The sequence below is a fragment of the Heptranchias perlo genome, chromosome 3 (assembly GCF_035084215.1).
Source record: "Heptranchias perlo isolate sHepPer1 chromosome 3, sHepPer1.hap1, whole genome shotgun sequence".
Taxonomy (NCBI): domain Eukaryota; kingdom Metazoa; phylum Chordata; class Chondrichthyes; order Hexanchiformes; family Hexanchidae; genus Heptranchias; species Heptranchias perlo.
Genome location: NC_090327.1, coordinates 39,357,587 through 39,377,942, shown reverse-complemented (window position 1 = coordinate 39,377,942; position 20,356 = coordinate 39,357,587). Strand labels below are relative to the sequence as shown.

Sequence of the window (20,356 nt, the reverse complement as noted above, 5' to 3'; positions counted from 1 at the left end):
GTCGAGTGAACCTTCTCAAGAACCGCCTCCAAAGCAATTATGTCCTTTCTTAAATAAGGAGAGCACAGTATTCTAGATGTGGTCTCAACAATGCCCTGTACAACCGTAGCAAAACATCTCTACTTTTATATTCCATTCCCCTTGCACCCGGGTGTGCACCAGAAGTGCCGTGACCGACAAGGCTATGGACGATTGTTCTGGAAAGTGGGATTAGGCCGGGTGGCACATTTTCGGCTGGTGCTGACACGATGGGCTGAATGGCCTCCTTCTGTGCCGTAAATTTGCTATCATTCAATGAATACAATACAGATCGTACACAATACGATCGTAATATTACAGTTCAAAACACAATACATATCTTAGAATACACGGTGTACAGTACAAAGGTGGGATGGCCTTACACGATGACCTTTCCCCATAGAGCCTTTACGTAGGCCGCACCTCGCTTCAGTGTGTCCCTCAGCACGTACTCCTGGTCGTTGGAGTGTGCCAGTCGGCAACATTCGGTCGTGCACAGCTCCTTCAGCTGGAAGAGCAGCAGGATTCGGGGGGACAAAAGGGCCTCCTTCACGGAGTTGATGGTCTTCCAGCAGCAGTTGATTTCTGTCTCGGGGAACAGCCCGTAGAGCACCATGTTACCGAGCTGATGGGGATGAAGCAGGACAGATAACAACGCGTCTCTCTCCACACCTTCTGCGCTAAGCGGCAGTCCACCAGGAGATGGACGACGGTCTCGTCCCCGCTGCAGCCTCGAGGGCAGCTCGCAGTGGTGCTCAGATGCTGTGAGTGCAGGAAAGACTGCTCTGGAAGGGCCCTTCTCACCACCATCCAATCTACGTCCTGGTACCCGTTGGTCAGTTCCGGCGACGAGACGTTCTGCCAAATGGTTTTGACCGTCTGGTCGGGGAACTGCCCCATCAGATCCACCACCTCCTTTCCCCGCAGGACCCCCAGAACGTTCTGTGCCGACCACTGTCTGACGGTCGAAAGGGTTCCTCTTCAGGAACATCTCCACCTGGGACAGGTGGTGGGGTACGGTCCAGCTGGACGGGATGCCCTGCGCCTGTTCAGCCAGCGTAGCCAGACCCAACCTTCTCATTGTGGTGCACGGGTAGAAACTCAGCACGAAGTGAGCTTTGCGGAGACCTCGTCTGCCTTCCGCAGGCTCGTGTTCTTCTCAGCTTCGTTCATGATTACAGCGGCTTCCCGTTCTGCTGTTGCTCGCTTGTTGAGACTCGGTACCGCCGATTGGAGCAAAGTCATTCATGTATTCAGGGAGCGGGCAAACCCAAGGCAAGACTTCTCTGCTGGTCGTGGAGCAGCTTGGAGGCAAGCACGAAGCTGCTCATGTGAAGAGCAGATCAGCAAAAGGTGCAGGGGAATTAGCTCAACTGGTAGAGCGTTCACTTAATATGTGAGAAATAGTGAAATCAATGCCCACATTTTCCATTCACCTTTTGCCTTGGGGAAATCGTCAAGATCAAAAGTGGCGTCAGTTGTCAGTGAGCCCATCGCCCACGTACTTCCAAATCTTCGCTGCTGGCACCAGTGCAGAGAGGCGAAGGGACAGCAAATGTCTATGTGTGCTGCAGGAAGCAAAAGATCTTGATTTTGGTGTCCAGCAAAGAAAGAAGCGGGATGGAAAAACAGCTTCAAAAGCCCTGATGCCTTCTCTGAGAATTGAACTCATTCCCTTGAGATTATGAGACTGACGCGCTGCCTGCTGCGCTAAGAAGGCACTTGCCATAAACTCAGCCAGGCAGCACTATCAAGTAGGACAGCTTACAAGATCTCGAACATCATAAAATAATGCGCAGTTTGCAAAAACCTTCCAGCCAAATGGAGTCGAAGCTACAATCTTCTAATCAGTAGTCGGATGCTTTATCCATTGCGCCACTGGTCTGTGTTTTGGAGAGTAAGTAGTAGCTCACAGTCCCACAGCGCTGCGCCATCAGAAGGCAGCCAGTCAGCCTCGGTCATGCGGACGCGACTCCACGAATCCGGGTATGTCAAAAGGGACATGGTGAACAAGCACCAAAGAGATGAAATTGTATCACTTCCCTTCGATAACTCAGCTGGTAAAGCGGAAAACAGCAGGGAATAACAAAGCAAAGTCATCCTTAGGTCGCTGGTTCAATTCCAGCTCGAAGGAGTGAGTGTGGTTTTGGAGTAAGCAGCAATTAGCTCGTTGCCGCTCTCTCAACTGCACACACAGCTTAACGTCTTGCCAATAAATCACAGGACGTCTCTTTTCCTTTCTCAAACCTTCAAGCTTTTTGTGCCTGCCCAAACATGCCTGTGTTTGCTTGAGCATTTGCCTCTGCTCACCAGCAGGGAGTGCCTTCGAGCAGAAACTTTCTTTTCCTTTCAAAATATGCATTATTTCATCAAATTTAAGGAGACACACAGTTCAATGTAAATATCACAATTCCAAAGCAATACAATTCAAAAGCAATACTCAAAAAAGTGGTTAAGAATAAGGCTAATGGAATGCTGGCCTTTATATCTGGAGGACTAGAGGGCAGAAGTTATGCTGCAGCTATACAAAACCCTGGTTAGACCGCACCTGGAGTACTGTGAGCAGTTCTGGGCACCGCACCTTCGGAAGGACATATTGGCCTTGGATGGAGTGCAGCGTAGGTTTACTAGAATGATACCCGGACTTCAAGGGTTGAGTTACGAGGAGAGATTACACCAATTCTCTTGAGTTTCGAAGGTTAAGGGGTGATCTGATCGAAGTTTATAAGATATTAAGGGGAACAGATAGGGTGGATACAGAGAAACTATTTCTGCTGGTTGGGGATCCGAGGACCAGGGGGCACAGTCTAAAAATTAGAGCCAGAACTTTCAGGAGTGAGATTAGAAAACACTTCTACACTCAAAGGGTGGTAGAAGTTTGGAACTCTCTTCTGCAAATGGCAATTGAAGCGAGCTCAAATGCTAATATTTAAATCTGAGATAGATAGCTTTTTGCCAACCAAAGGTATTAAGGGATGTGGGCCAAAGGCAGGTATATGGAGTTAGATCACAGTTCAGCCGCGATCTTATCAAATGGCGGAGCGGGCTCGAGGGGCTGAATGGCCTACTCCTGTTCCTATGTTCCTATGTTCCGATGAAGGCATATGGAATACTTTGCTTTATTAGCCGAGGCATAGAATATAAGAGCAGGGAAGTTATGCTGCAACGATATAAATCACTGGTGAGGCCCAGCTTGAGTACGGTGGAGCAGCTTGGAGGCGAGCACGAAGCTGCTAATGTGAAGAGCAATTCAACAGCAGCCACAGGGGAATTAGCTCAAGTGGTAGAGCGCTCGCTTAGCATGTGAGAGGTAGTGGGATCGATACCTACATTCTCCATTCACCTTTTTGCCTTGGGGAAATCGTCCAGATCAAAAGTGGCGTCAGTTGTCAGTGAGCCCATCGCCCACGTACTTCCAAAGCTTCGCCGCTGGCTCCGGTGCTGAAGGGTTCTCAAAATTCCCACATTTGTCATATCATCAACAAGGATATGACTTTTGGACTTTTATGGCAGAGGACCCAACTGCTGGGTTAAGTGTGGAACCCTGCAGACAGGAGGCTCGGCCCATGAGGGCCTGGGACTGGACATGCCCAGGCTTGTTGAGTGCAGTGTGGATTGTTGCCTGAAACCAGACAACGAGAGGAGACAGAATACGTAATCTTCCCTTTAAAACAATCAACCCAGAGAAAGACTTCATCTTACACGAAACTAAAGCCCATCAAAACCTTGCATAAATAATCGCTACTAACTACTAAGGCAGGAAGGCAGCAAGCAATGCAATTATGCCAACCCATCAATACTCCACATATACAATGGCTTTCAGTTCAAGACTAGATACGGGGACAGGAAGGCAACGATAAACATTATGCGAGCCCATTAAAAACATCGAGACAACTATCACCTGAAGAAGCCCACCAAAATCAGACAAAGAACTAACCTTGAGTTGGATTCAGATAAGAAATTCGAAAAACAGTATAACTGGGCCACCAGTTACGAAGGGGCAGGGTGAGCAGGTTTGGAGCAGGTTGTAAGCAGAGGTTGTAAGCAGGTGTTAAGCGGTTGAAGCAGAGTTTAAGCAGGGAGAGGCAGATGAGCCAAGCGGAGGAAGGAGACTCGGAGGTTCGCAGGCCCGCAGGCAACATTACGGCGGGGGGCATGGCGTGGCAGGCTCAACCGAAGACAACAAGGCCGCAACCGCAGCCCTCCACCAAGATCGCCCACCCACAACCGCGCCTTAGCGCATCAGCGGACTCTACCCAACTGAAGAACCTTTGCAGATTCCACAGACCAGGACCACATGGGGACGGCAGGCCCCAGAGGACACAAAGAGCGTACCCCAAAACTGCAACCGGCTGTCCTGGCTGCATTTCGAACTGTCAAGGAACCCTGGTTGGTGAGCATGATCCCTGACCTCTCCTAGTTCAATTCAGTTAGGTTTTGGGGGTGGGACAAGGGTAAGGGGATTAGTAGCGTGATTTTCCCTCGTTATGCCGTGTGTTCCCCATTCTTAACTAAGTGTACTTTGTAGGTCTGTATAATCTCAGTGTAATCCTAATGTTATAAGTTCATTTGTGACTTCAACAAACCCAGGTTTTCTTGCAGCAAAACAAGTTGTCTTCTGCACTTAGTCACAACCCCCAAATAAGTCCAAGGTCTCGAACCTAGGGAGTGGGAGTAATTCGAACTGCTTTGAAGTCACAGGCGAAGCTGACACACACCACCACCCACTACAGTGCAGAGAGGCGAAGGGACAGCAAATCTCTTTGTGTGCTGCAGGAAGCAAAAGATCTTGACTTTGATGTCCAGCAAAGAAAGAAAGATGAGGGATGGAAAAATAGCTTCATAATCCTTAATGCCTTCTCTGAGGATTGAACTCAGGACCTTCAGATTATGAGACTGACGCGCTGCCTGCTGCGCTGAGAAGGCACTGGTCACAAACTCAGCCAGGCAGCACTATCAAGTAGGACAGCTTACAAGATCTCTAACATCATAAAATAATGCGCAGTTTGCAAAAACCTTCCAGCCAAATGGAGTCGAAGCTACAATCTTCTAATCAGTAGTCGGATGCTTTATCCATTGCGCCACTGGTCTGTGCTTTGGAGAGTAAGTAGCAGCTCACAGTCCCACAGCGCTGCGCCATCATAAGGCAGCCAGTCAGCTTCGGTCATGCGGACGCGACTTCACGAATCCGGGTGTGTCAAAAGGGGCACGGTGAACAAACACCAAAGAGATGAAATTGTATCGCTTCCCTTTGATAGCTCAGTTGGTAGAGTGGAGGACTGTAGAGAGTATCAAGCCAAAGTCATCCTTAGGTCGCTGGTTCAATTCCGGCTCGAAGGAGTGAGTGTTGTTTTGGAGTAAGCAGCAATTAGCTCGTTGCTGCTCTCTCAACTGCACACACAGCTTAACGTCTTGCCAATAAATCACAGGACGTCTCTTTTCCTTTCACAAACCTTCAAGCTTTTTGTGCCTGCCCAAACATGCCTGTGTTTGCTTGAGCATTTGCCTCTGCTCACCAGCAGGGAGTGCCTTCGAGCAGCAACTTTCTTTTCCTTTCAAAATATGCGTTATTTCATCAAATTTAAGGAGACACACAGTTCAATGTAAATATCACAATTCCAAAGCAATACAATTCAAAAGCAATACTCAAAAAAATGGTTAAGAATAAGGCTAATGGAATGCTGGCCTTTATATCTAGAGGACTAGAGGGTAGAAGTTATGCTGCAGCTATACAAAACCCTGGTTAGACCGCACCTGGAGTACTGTGAGCAGTTCTGGGCACCGCACCTTCGGAAGGACATATTGGCCTTGGATGGCCTTACAAGGAGGCTTTTCCCCATAGAGCCTTGACATAGGCCGCACTTTGCTTCAGTGTGTCCCTCAGCACGTACTCCTGGTCGTTGGAGTGCGCCAGTCGGCAACATTCGGTCGTGCACAGCTCCTTCAGCTGGAAGAGCAGCAGGATTCGGGTGGACAAAAGGGCCTCCTTCACGGAGTTGATTTCTGTCTCGGGGAACAGCCCGCAGAGCACTGTGTTACCGAGCTGATGGGGATGAACAAGGTCAGGTAACAACGCGTCTCTCTCCACACCTTCTGCGCAAAGCGGCAGTCCACCAGGAGATGGACGACAGTCTCGTCCCCGCTGCAGCCTCGAGGGCAGCTCGCAGTGGTGCTTAGATGCTGTGAGTGCAGGAAAGACTGCTCTGGAAGGGCCCTTCTCACCACCATCCAAACTATCACCTGGTGCCCGTTGGTCATTTCCGGCGACAAGACGTTCTGCCAAATGGTTTTGACCGTCTGGTCAGGGAACTGCGCCATCGGATCCACTCTCTCCTTTCCCCACAGGACCCCCAGAACGTTCTGTGCTGACCACTGTCTGACAGCCTTGAGGTCGAAAGGGTTCCTCTTTGGGAACTTCTCCACCTGGGACAGGTGGTGGGGTACGGTCCAGCTGGACAGAATGCCCTGCGCCTGTTCAGCCAGCGTAGCCAGACCCAACCATCTCAGTGTGGTGCACAGGTAGAAACTCAGCACGTAGTGAGCTTTGCGGAGACCTCATCTGCCTTCTGCAGGCTCGTGTTCTTCTCAGCTTCGTTCATGATTACTGCGGCTTCCCGTTCTGCTGTTGCTCGCTTGCTGAGACTCGGTCCCGCCGATTGGAGCAAAGTCTTTCATGTATTCAAGGAGCGGGCAAACCCAAGGCAAGACTTCTCTGCTGGTCGTGGAGCAGTTTGGAGGCGAGCATGAAGCTGCTAATGTGAAGAGCAATTCACCAGTGGCTACAGGGGAATTAACTCAAATGGTAGAGCGCTTGCTTAGCATGTGAGAGGTAGTGTGATCTGATGCCCACATTTGTGAAAGGGAAAAGCATAGAGCAGCGGAAAGAAAGTGTACTTTAGGCACGACAGATAAAATAAAAACTAGAAGGCTTAAGGCGATTAACCCAGCATCAAAGCTGAAGGTCAGGCTCGGGTGTGTGGCCCAATTAACAGTTCTATATACAAATGCATGGAGTATAAGGAATAAATTAAATGAACTACAGGTTCAAATTCAAATTGGAGGGTATGACATGATAGCTATTACTGAGACTTGGCTGCAGGATGGTCAGGATTGGGAACTAAATATACCAGGTTATAAGGTCTACAGGAGAGATAGGGAACATGGAAGAGGGGGAGGAGTAGCCTTAATGATTAGAGATGAAATCACTTCAATGATAAAGGAGGATATAACGAGAGGTAAGCAGGCAACAGAGACCTTATGGGTTTAATTGAGAAATAGGAAAGGATCTAAGACTATAGTGGGAGTTGTGTATAGGACCCCTGGCAGCAGCTCTGAAGTGCGAGATTGTATAAATGCAGAGATTAGACAAGCGTGTAAGAAAGGCATAGTGGTCTTAATGGGGGACTTTAACCTTCACATAGATTGGGAAAAGCAGACCAGCAACTGTCAGAAAGGTAGTGAATTTCTTGAGTGTGTCTGGGATAGTTTTCGACAGCAGTATGTCCTAGAGGCAACAAGGGGGCAAGGCATACTAGATTTAGTAATGAGTAATGAACCAGATTTAGTTAACGGCTTAACTGTGCGTGAACATCTATCCAATAGTGATCATAACATGATCGAATTCAGTGTAGTGTTTGAAAGGGAAAAAAGTGAATCAGCTGCTAAGATTCTAGACTTGGGCAAGGCTGATTTCAATGGGATGAGACAGAGACTGTCCACAGTAAACTGGGCAAATCTGTTAATGGGTAAAATGACTGATGATCAGTGGGAAATGTTTAAAGAAACATTTAACGTGATACAGAATCGGTTTATACCCCTGAGGGGCAAGAACTCTACTTGCCAAAAAAAAAACAGCCATGGACAACTAAAGAGGTAAGGGACAGCATAAGACATAAGGAAAGGGCATACAAAAGGGCAAAAAATGGCACAGATCCTGGCGAATGGGAAAGATACAAAGATCAACAAAGGGTCACAAAACAGATAGTAAGGGCTACAGAAAGAGAGTATGAAAAGAAACTCGCAAGGGATATCAAAACCAATACGAAGAACTTTTATAGTTATATTAGGAAAAAGAGGGTGGTCAGGAGCAATGTTGGCCCCTTAAAAACTGAAAGTGGGGATATTGTCATTGACAATGGGGAAATGGCGGACATGTTGAACAATTACTTTGCGTCAGTATTTACAGTCGAAAAAGAGGATAGCATGCCGGAAATCCCAAGAAAACTAATATTGAATCGGGGACAGGGACTCGATAAAATTAACATATGTAAAGCAACAGTAATGAAGAAAATAATAGCACTAAAGAGTGACAAATCCCCAGGACCAGGTGGTTTCCATCCCAGGGTTTTAAAGGAAGTAGGTGAGCACATTGCGGATGCCCTAACTATAATCTTTCAAAGTTCTCTACATTCAGGAACTGTCCCTCTAGATTGGAAAATTGCACATGTCACTCTGCTTTTTAAGAAAGGAGAGAGAGGGAAACCGGGGAATTATAGACCAGTTAGCCGAACATCTGTTGTGGGGAAAATGCTGGAGTCTATAATTAAGGATAGGGTGACTGAACACCTCGAGAATTTTCAGTTAATCAGAGAGAATCAGCATGGATTTTTGAAAGGTAGGTCGTGCCTGACAAACCTGATTGAATTTTTTGAAGAGGTGACTAAAGTAGTGGGCAGGGGAAAGTCAATGGATGTTATTTATATGGACTTCCAGAAGGCATTTGATAAGGTCCCACATAAGAGGCTGTTAGCTAAGATAGAAGCCCATGGAATCGAGGGAAAAGTACGGACTTGGTTAGGAAGTTGGCTGAGCGAAAGGCGACAGAGAGTAGGGATAATGGGAAGGTACTCACATTGGCAGGATGTGACTAGTGGAGTCCCGCAGGGATCTGTCTTGGGGCCTCAATTATTCACAATATTTATTAACGACTTAGATGAAGGCATAGAAAGTCTCATATCTAAGTTTGCCGATGACACAAAGATTGGTGGCATTGTAAGCAGTGTAGATGAAAACATAAAATTACAAAGCGACATTGATAGATTAGGTGAATGGGCAAAACTGTGGCAAATGGAATTCAATGCAGACAAATGTGAGGTCATCCACTTTGGATCAAAAAAGGATAGAACAGGGTACTTTCTGAATGGTAAAAAGTTAAAAACAGTGGATGTCCAAAGGGACTTAGGGGTACAGGTACATAGATCATTGAAGTGTCATGAACAGGTGCAGAAAATAATCAAGAAGGCAAATGAAATGTTGGCCTTTGTATCTAGAGGACAAGAGTACAAGGGGGCAGAAGTTATGCTGCAGCTATACAAATCCCTGGTTGGACCGCACCTGGAGTACTGTGAGCAGTTCTGGGCACCGCACCTTCGGAAGGACATATTGGCCTTGGAGGGAGTGCAGCGTAGGTTTACTAGAATGATACCCGGACTTCAAGGGTTAAGTTACAAGGAGAGATTACACAAATTGGGGTTGTATACTCTAGAGTTTCGAAGGTTAAGGGGTGATCTGATCGAAGTTTATAAGATATTAAGGGGAACAGATAGGGTGGATAGAGAGAAACTATTTCTGCTGGTTGGGGATTTTAGGAGTAGGGGGCACAGTCTAAAAATTAGAGCCAGACCTTTCAGGAGTGAGATTAGAAAACATTTCTACACATAAAGAGTTGTAGAAGTTTGGAACTCTCTTCCGCAAACGGCAATTGATACTAGCTCAATTGCTAAATTTAAATCTGAGATAGATAGCTTTTTGGCAACCAAAGGTATTAAGCGATATGGGTCATAGGCGGGTATATGAAGTTAGAGCACAGATCAGCCATGATCTTATCATATGGTGGAGCAGGCACGAGGGGCTGAATGGCCTACTCCTGTTCCTGTGTTCCTATGTTCTCCCATTTGCCTTGGGGAAATTGTCCAGATCAAAAGTGACGTCAGTTATCAGTGAGCCCATCACCCATGTACTTCCAAAGCTTCATCGCTGGTTATGGTGCAGAGAGGCGAAGGGACAGCAAATCCCTTTGTGTGCTGCAGTAAGCAAAAGATCTTGATTTTGGTGTCCAGCAAAGAAAGAAAGAAAGATGAGGGATGGAAAAATAGCATCATAAGCCCTGATGCCTTCTCAGAGGATTAAACTCAAGACCTATAGATTAAGAAACTGACATGCTGCCTCTGCGCTAAGAAGGCACTTCGCATGAGCACAGCCAGGCAGCACTATCAAGTAGGACAGCTTGCAAGATTTTGAAAATCATAAAATAATGCGCAGTTTGCAAAAACCTTCCAGCCAAATGGAGTCAAAACTACAATCTTCTAATCAGTAGTACGGATGCTTTATCCATTGCGCCACTGGAGGGCTTTGGAGAGTAAGTAGCAGCTCACAGTCACACAGCGCTGCGGTATGATCAGGTAGCCAGCCAGCCTCGGTCATGCGTACACGATTCCATGTGTCCGGTTGTGTCAAAAGGTGCACGGTGAATAAACACCAAAGGGATCTAGTTTTGTCGTTTCCCTTCGATAGCTCAGCTGGTAGAGTGGAGGACTGTAGTGTAAGATTTTACTCAAAGTTGCCAGTAATGGACCTGACTCCAATTTGGTAAAAAGGACCAACACACGCAGTGTTGGGGCGGTGGATTACAATGCAGAGCAAGAAATCATATCATCCATTCCGCACTGGGTAGAGTCGTGTCTATCCAGGAGTCTTGAAGAAAGCTCGCTTTCCACCCCGCCTGGGGTATCTTCGTCTCAAGTTCTTTGTTACTTTAAGGAAAAATGGTCAGCCTTCCCCAGTATCTTCCACCTTTCAGGAGTCTGCAAAAACAACTAGTGTTCCACCTCTGGCCTTAGCCAATCATCAATGGCTTAAGACTGTTTTTGCCTTTGTCAGGGCTGGGAATCCATCTTCCCCAAAGCCTCTTTGACTCCTCCATCTTCCAGGCCAGGTGTTCTGGACCAGCCTATAAGGCTTCATTGTTTTTCTACTACCCAGCATCTAGGAACATAGGAATATAGGAACAGGAGTAGGCCATTCAGCCCCTCGTGACTGCTCCACCATTTGATAAGATCATGTTTGATCTAACTCCATATACCTGCCTTTGGCCCATATCCCTTAATACCTTTGGTTGCCAAAAAGCTATCTATCTCAGATTTAAATTTAGCAATTGAGCTAGTATCAATTGCCGTTTGCGGAAGAGAGTTCCAAACTTCTATCACCCTTTGTGTGTAGAAATGTTTTCTAATCTCACTCCTGAAAGGTCTGGCTCTAATTGTTAGACTGTGCCCCCTACTCCTAGAATCCCCAACCAGCGGAAATAGTTTCTCTCTATCCACCCTATCTGTTCCCCTTAATATCTTATAAACTTCGATCAGATCACCCCTTAACCTGCTAAACTCTAGAGAATACAACCCCAATTTGTGTAATCTCTCCTCGTAACTTATCCCTTGAAGTGCGGGTATCATTCTAGTAAACCTACACTGCACTCCCTCCAAGGCCAATATGTCCTTCCGAAGGTGCGGTGCCCAGAACTGCTCACAGTACTCCAGGTGCGGTCTAACCAGGGTTTTGTATAGCTGCAGCATAACTTCTGCTCCCTTGTATTCTAGTCCTCTAGATATAAAGGCCAGCATTCCATTTGCCTTCTTGATTATTTTCTGCATCTGTTCATGACACTTCAATGATCTACGTACCTGAATCCCTAAGTCCCTTTGGACATCCACTGTTTTTAACTTTTTACCATTCAGAAAGTACCCTGTTCTATCCTTTTTTGATCCAAAGTGGATGACCTCACATTTGTCTGCATTGAATTCCATTTGCCACAGTTTTTCCCATTCACCTAATCTATCAATGTCGCTTTGTAATTTTATGTTTTCATTTACACAGCTTACAATGCCACCAATCTTTGTGTCATCGGCAAACTTAGATATGAGACTTTCTATGCCTTCATCTAAGTCGTTAATAAATATTGTGAATAATTGAGGCCCAAGACAGATCCCTGCGGGACTCCACTAGTCACATCCTGCCAATGTGAGTACCTACCCATTATCCCTACTCTCTGTCGCCTTTCGTTCAGCCAATTTCCTAACCAAGTCCGTACTTTTCCCTCGATTCCATGGGCTTCTATCTTAGCTAACATCTCTTATGTGGGACCTTATCAAATGCCTTCTGGAAGTCCATATAAATAACATCCATTGACATTCCCCTGCCCACTACTTTAGTCACCTCTTCAAAAAATTCAATCAGGTTTGTCAGGCACGACCTACCTTTCACAAATCCATGCTGATTCTCTCTGATTAACTGAAAATTCTCGAGGTGTTCAGTCACACTATCTTTTATTATAGGCTCCAGCATTTTCCCCACAACAGATGTTAGGCTAACTGGTCTATAATTCCCCGGTTTCCCTTTCTCTCCTTTCTTAAAAAGAGGAGTGACATGTGCAATTTTCCAATCTAGAGGGACAGTTCCTGAATCTAGAGAACTTTGAAAGATTATAGTTAGGGCATCCGCAATGTGCTCACCACTTCCTTTAAAACCCTGTGATGGAAACCATCTGGTCCTGGGGATTTGTCACTCTTTAGTGCTATTAATTTTTTGCTTCATTACTGTTCTTTTACATATGTTAATTTTATCGAGCCCCTGTCCCCAATTCAATATTAGTTTTCTTGGGATTTCCGGCATGCTATCCTCTTTTTCGACTGTAAATACTGACGCAAAGTAATTGTTCAACATGTCCGCCATTTCCCCATTGTCAATGATAATATCCCCACTTTCAGTTTTTAAGGGGCCAACATTGCTCCTGACCACCCCCTTTTTCCTAATGTAACTATAAAAGTTCTTCGTATTGGTTTTGATATCCCTTGCGAGTTTCTTTTCATACTCTCTTTTTGTAGCTCTTACTATCTGTTTTGTGACCCTTTGTTGATCTTTGTATCTTTCCCATTCGCCAGGATCTGTGCCATGTTTTGCCTTTTTGTATGCCCTTTCCTTATGTCTTATACTATCCCTTACCTCTTTAGTTGTCCATGGCTGTTTTTTATGGCAAGTAGAGTTCTTGCCCCTCAGGGGTATGAACTGGTTCTATATCTCGTTAAATGTTTCTTTAAACATTTCCCACTGATCATCAGTCGTTTTATCCATTAACAGATTTGCCCAGTTTACTGTGGACAGTCTCTGTCTCATCCCATTGAAGTCGGCCTTACCAAAGTCCAGAATCCTAGCAGCTGATTCACTTTTTTCCCTTTCAAACACTACATTGAACTCGATCATGTTATGATCACTATTGGATAGATGTTCACGCACAGTTAAGCCGTTAACTAAATCTGGTTCATTACTCATTACTAAATCTAGTATGGCTTGCCCCCTTGTTGCCTCTAGGACATACTGCTGTTGAAAACTATCCCAGACACACTCAAGAAATTCACTACCTTTCTGACAGTTGCTAGTCTGCTTTTCCCAATCTATGTGAAGGTTAAAGTCCCCCATTAAGACCACTATGCCTTTCTTACACGCTTGTCTAATCTCTGCATTTATACAATCTAGCACTTCAAAGCTGCTGCCAGGGCTCCTATATTCAACTTCCACTATAGTCTTAGATCCTTTCCTATTTCTCAATTCAACTCATAAGGTCTCTTTTGGCTGCTTACCTCTCATTATATCCTCCTTTATCATTGAAATGATTTCATCTCTAATCATTAAGACTACTCCTCCCCCTCTTCCATTTTCCCTATCACTCCTGTAGACCTTATAACCTGTATATTTCGTTCCCAATCCTGACCATCCTGCAGCTATGTCTCAGTAATAGCTATCATGTCATACCCTCCAATTTGAATTTGAACCTGTAGTTCATTTAATTTATTCCTTATACTCCGTGCATTTGTATATAGAACTCTTAGTTGGGCCACACACCCGAACCTGACCTTCAGCTTTGATGCTGGGTTAATCGCCTTACGCCTTCTAGTTTTCACTATATCTGTACTGCCTAAAGTACACTTTCTTTCCGCTGCTCTACGCTTTGCCCTTTCACTTGTTCTTGAACAACTGTTTGTACTATTTGTTTTGTAAATTACCCCTAGGTCTTCCCCTCTCTTGCTGCTCTCAACTTTACTCCCTTCTGACTCCCCTCTCAGGTTCCCATCCCCCTCTCAGGTTCCCATCCCCCTGCCACTCTAGTTTACACCTTCCCCAACAGCACTAGCAAACACCCCCGCGAGGACATTGGTCCCGGTCCTGCTCGGGTGTAACCCGTCTCGCTTGTACAGGCCCCACCTTCCCCAGAACCGGTCCCAATGTCCCAGGAATCTAAATCCCTCCCTCCTACACCATCCCTGCAGCCACGCATTCATCCGGTCTATTCTCCTGTTCCTATACTCACTAGCACATGGCACTGGTAGTAATCCTGAGATCACTACCTTTGAGGTCCTGCTTTTTAATTGATCTCCTAACTCCTTAAATTCACCTTGCAGGACCTCATCCCTTATTTTTACCTATGATAAGAGTCCCAGCCCCAAACAAGTCAAGGGTGTTTGTTTGTTTCATCATTTAGCTTGTTCATGTAAACTGGCCAGAAGGCGGAATTCTAAGGCTGCCTTTCCTGTAAGTTAATGGTTTTGCAAACTTCCTGCCCTGATATCGGTCCTGCTTGATTTACACATCCAGCACCAGGTTATTTAACTAGAAAAACTCGTATGTATATATATATATATATATGAAAAGAGATATACATACAGACACCATTATAGCCATTTCACTTGGCAACTGTACTAATGAGCAAGGGCACAATCTTACAGTCCCTGCCTTGACGGGGAGGAGTCCTCTCCAACCCCTCACTTTAGTTCCCTCAGAAACTGCGATGTCACTCGGTGTTCAGTACGGCGCCTTAATTTGGCAATTATACATTTAACAACGTGAGTAACAAACATTAATTAAATGTTCAGCAGGTGCTGCAATACTACAAGGAGGTGAGATGCAATACGCACCCAGGGGTGGACCGATATGTTTGACCCTATGTCCCACCAATGGGAGGGGGTCTCCTATGCTATTGATTTCATGATCTGGCCTCGAGTTGTCTTGTTCAAGCAAGTAAAAGTGTTTCAGGGAGGTGTTCAAGCGTGACACCAACTCATTGAAGTCCTCAGACACTGGGGGGAAGTCGTACCCAAAACGGGCCACATGGTTAAGCAATTCGACCTTAAGGGTGTATTTTATAATCATGTTTATATGTGTGTGGTCCTTAATATTGGGCAGGACATGCTGACCAATAGTGGTGAGTAGGTACGTACAAGCAAGGAACTGGACTGGAGCCTGTCTAGTTCCCTTCACTTACCCCGTCTCCCACCACCCTTGATTTACAGTCCTGTTGTCTAAATTCCCTCGAGTTTCCTAGTGTCGACGATGGCCCTCAAGCTCCAAACAGAAGGCACCATCATAACCACCTCATGATGGGTTCATATTAGCTCCTTTTCACATAATTTCACCTACAAAATGCAAACGGAGTATTTGTGGTTATATATTATGATTACATTTTGTGATCATACATATATTGAGTACAGTATAAATGAAATTAACTTAAGTACTATTTGGCTGTTGGGGCATCACATGCCTCTCTGGTCTCATCTTCTAGTCATAAACTATCCCACCAGCCGTGTTGACTTGGTGTCAAACAACTCTAGATGGCCTTTACCTCAGCTGTGCGTCTACACACCCAGAGGCGGCGGTTTTCCCTCATACTGAGACAGGACGTCATCACCGCTCAGTCCCGCTCTCTTGCTAAATACCTAGACGTCAAGCGAGTTGGGATAATTGACAAGGTTTAGATTTAAACCATATTCTTACATCTCCAACCTTTTGAACCTGAATGAAACCACTCTGGTCAATTTTCACCTTACACCGTAACCTTCTTCTTGGTCTTGTCTAATCGTATATATACATTACTTCAAAGTTTCATTTGGTTAATACAGAAACGGACAGTGTATCATAATACAAAAAAATCATGGACTTAAAAGATTCTCCAGCTCTCCTTTTACTAATATCCATTGTGTGGATATTTTCTAAGTATTATTTCTCCCAATTTCATTGTTGACTGAAAGGAACCTAACCCTGAATTTTGGAAATCCAAATTACTATGTCCCTCTTTACTTCAATTTCAATCCCTCTGATTGGTACCAGTGTTTCCTGATGGTTTCATTAATTAGTCGATTTCTCTATGGAACATGTGTTTAAAAGGTTTTCTCACTCTCCTGAGCCACATTAACCATTTCATGTCATGCTGTTGTCAAGTAATTGAGCATGTCTGAGACCCATTCTACAGTGCATCTTCATCACGTATTTCTGCATACTGGTTGCCTCACACGCAACATATTCACATTTGCACACTCAGCGGTATCCCAAAATCATGCCAAACATGACATCAAATACAAGCCATTCCTGCGCTTTCAGGCTCTCTTATCAACATATCGGGGGGGTGACTCGAGGTCTTTGCTTATCCGTATGGTCCCGGTGTCAGGGTAGTGGCCAGGCTAATTAAATGCAGTTTTCTCATTATTCAGTACAGGCAAGGACACAACATCTCCATGAGAAAGCTATCAATTTACTATTCTCAACTACACTTTCCTGACTTCACTAGATTGTACATTTGTACCCGATTGTTATCTTTATTAAACCATGCCCAGGTCAATGACTTTAGAGAAATTCCCATTTGGTGGCGTAATTTCTCTGTTTCTATACTTTAATTCTCAATCACTTCTTCTCATTCAATTTTACCCATACCATTATATTACCATTCATGAGCCCTGGAGGAACTTTACTCTCCAATACAATATTTACAGTAGAGTAAATGTCCCAAGACATTTTATTTTTGTTGTTTATTTTACTTAAATTCTTCTTGAACCGCTTTTCATTTCCCAAAATATCCCGTTACATTGTGCTGAGTCCCTTCCATCATTTCACAATTATCCCAATAGGAGAGCAGTATTGTTGGACGGACAGGACTCGTCAACGTACAATTTTATTCCTTCCCGAAAAGAACTCTTCCTCGTTGCACAGCGTTGGATAGGAACCATTTAGACCTGGAGTTCTTTTATTTTAAAACATAATTTGATTATCCCCTTAAATTACAGGTAAATTTTCCCTTCTCGAGTGCTTGAACAGCAACTCATATCAATGTTATTTTATCAATTCCAATTCCAGAAACAAATTATGTCCAGGCTTTGTGGTTATATACTAGAGACAGAAGTGCTTGTAATGACTTTTGGATGTAACTCCCATGTCTCCCCACCTCGCTCACTCTGTCTCAGAAGACAATAAATGGGTTCAAACAAAACAAATCAAAATGTTTTCAAAAGAAGGAAAGCAGTTTGGATCAAGGCTGATGATTGCTTTTCCTTCTTTATGTAATTTTGAATTATCGAAATAACATCACCACGCTGTGATATTTGATATCTGCCGATGTCTGCAGCTAAGGTCTTAAATTTTTAACACCACTGGATCGTTTCCTGCGCCAAATTTCTCCAGCAAAGGTTGCACCGTTACTTTGTAAAGCCATTTTATGTCAAAGAACTACTCTTGGTAATCCTGCACCATCAACACTCATGTGGTCCCGAAAACCATGGTCACCTGTTTTAAAAGAAACACAGAAAATCCATTGTTTCTCCAATCTCTCTCTCTCTCTCCCAGGAACTCACAGCCTGTCTTAAATAAACCCTGTCTCTCCCACACACAGGTGTACGTAAGACTGCCAACTGGAATTCCCAACTCCAAGTCCTTCTCTTTGTGTTTTCAAGATGTAATCACATTAAGAAAAATGTTTTGTGTTTTTGATTTCATTGATTCCCTCAGGTGAGGAGGGTTCAAGGGTCCTCACCATGCACCCCTGAAGAAAGGGGGTGTCTCCCTTCCAACGTCACAAAAATCATTGTTTTCATCAAGAGACAATAAAACTGTTTAGACAGTAACTGCTCTTTCCATTTTCAGAAAGCTGTGACTCCAAAGGTGTCAGACCAACTTCTTAAAAAAACTAGTACAGTCCAAATACTTAACTTCAGCAATAGTTACTTCTTGCTTCTCAAAACCTTAAGAGGTGGGGGAGGAATCAATCACAATAAAGTGCTTCGAAAAAAGTTCAAATTAATTTATAACCAGAGACCATCCTGCAACTGTAACTTGTAATTCTTTAAAGCCGCACCTTATCTTTTCTTTTACAATTAAATCTTATTTCGTCAATGATTTTAAATAAATGCAAAGGTTGTTGTTCAGTGAATTAAAAACACATGTCCGTGTCATTGGAAGGGGTTAACTTTTTTTCTGCAGAAACAAAACGACGGAGCCAGATATCAGATGCACGCAGTGTTCTCAGTGTACATCAATGCAGCTTTCACGTAAATTCTTTAAAAAAAACATTCGTACCGGGAGATAGCATTTCCCTTTGTTCATTTTAGTTTTTAGTTAGTCCAGTATTTCCAGATTGTTGTGATCAACTTTTTGTTGAGATCTCCCTCAGTTTCTAATTGTTTCTTCAGTTTTATAATTTGCTGTCCTTGCCATAACACAACTATGACTTTCCAATTCATTTTTCTCCACATGCTTTTTGTGGGAATGACCTTAACCAACTCTCCGAGTGTTCTAGGTTTCCTGCTTTTCCTATCAAGGAGATACGAGATATCCTTTTTTTATAACAGGTATATGACAGGTGTCACGTTGATAACACAAGTAAGAACCAGGCAGAATATAGAAAGTTCAGAGGTGACGTGAAAAAGGAAATAAGAGGGGCAAAGAGAGAGTATGAGAATAGACTAACAGACAACATAAAAGGGAAAGTCTTCTACAGACACGTTAACAGTAAACAGGCAGCAAGAGGAGTGGTGGGGCCGATTAGGGACCATAAAGGAGATCTACTCATGGAGGCAGTGGGCATGTCCGAGGTACTAAATGAGTACTTTGCATCGGTCTTTACCAAGGAGTAAGATGCTGCTAAAGTCTCGGTAAAGGAAGATATCGTTAAGATACTAGATGGGCTAAAAATTGAGAAAGAAGAGGTACTAGAAATGCTAGCTGTACTTAAAGTCGATAATTCGCCTGGTCCGGATAGGATGCTGAGGGAAGTAAGAGGGGAAATTGCAGAGGTACTGCCCATAATCTTCCAGATATCATTAGATACGGGAGTGGTGCCAGAGGACTGGAGAATTGCAAACGTTACACCCTTGTTCAAAAAAGGGTGTAAAGATAAAGCCAGTAACGATAGGCCAGACAGTTTGACCTTGGTGGTGGGGAAACTTCGGAAACGATAATCCGGGACAGAATTAACAGTCACTTGGACAAGTGTGGATTGATTCGGGAAAGCCAGCACGGATTTGTTAAAGGCAAATCGTGTTCAACCAACTTGATAGAGTTTTTTGATGAGGTAAGAGAGAGGGTAGATGAGGACAATGCAGTTGATGTGGTGTATATGGATTTTCAAAAAGCGTTTGATAAAGTGCCGCATGGTAGGCTTGTTATTAAGATTGCGGCACATGGAATAAAGGGGGCAATAGCAACGTGGATAAAGAATTGGCTAAATGACTGGAAAGAGAGAGTAATGGTGAATTGTTGTTTTTAAGACTGGTGGGAGGTGCACAGTGATGTTTCCCAGGGGTCGGTGCTGGGATCACTGCTTTTCTTGATATATATTATTGACGTGGACTTGGGGAGTACAGGGCACAATTTCAAAATTTGCAGATGACACAAAACTTGGAAGTAAACAGTGAGGGGGATAGTAATAGACTTCAAGAGGATATAGACGCGCTGGTGGCATGGGCGGACACATAGCTGGTGAAGTTTAACACGGAAAAATGCAAGGTGATGCATTTCGGTAGGAAAAATGAGGAGAGGCAATGTAAACTAGAGGGCACAATTCTAAAAGGGGTAGAGGAACAAAGGGATCTGGGGGTATATGTGCACAAATCGTTGAAGGTGGCAGGGCAGGTTGAGAAAGCGGTTAAAAAAGCATCCGGGGTCCTGGGCGTTATAAATAGAGGCATAGAGTACAAAAACAAGGAAGTCACGATGAACCTTTATAAAACACTGGTTCGGCCACAACTGAAGTATTGTGTCCAGTTCTGGGCACTGCACTTTCGGAAGGATGTGAAAGACTTCGAGAGGGTGCAGAGGAGATTTACTAGAGTGATTCCAGGGATGAGGGACTTAAATTACATGGATAGACTGGAGAAGCTGGGATTGCTCTCCTTGGAACAGAGAAGGTGGAGAGGAGATTTAATGGAGGTATTCAAAATCATGAAGGGTCTGGACAGAGTAGATGGGGAGAAACTTTTCCCATTGGCGGAAGGATCAAGAACCAGAGCGCAATGATTTAAAGTGATTG

The 20,356-nt window shown here is 44.4% G+C and overlaps 2 non-coding genes across 2 annotated transcripts; one reads left to right on the top strand and one right to left on the bottom strand.

Moving 5' to 3' along the window:
• Positions 1-4,871: 4,871 nt before the first annotated feature.
• Positions 4,872-4,944, bottom strand: trnam-cau (transfer RNA methionine (anticodon CAU)). The gene has a single exon. It is a non-coding gene; the product is annotated as a tRNA-Met (tRNA).
• A 322-nt stretch (positions 4,945-5,266) lies between these two features.
• trnay-gua (transfer RNA tyrosine (anticodon GUA)) lies at positions 5,267-5,358 on the top strand. Its single transcript is given in 2 exon segments — positions 5,267-5,303; positions 5,323-5,358. It is a non-coding gene; the product is annotated as a tRNA-Tyr (tRNA).
• The last annotated feature ends 14,998 nt before the right edge of the window (positions 5,359-20,356 follow it).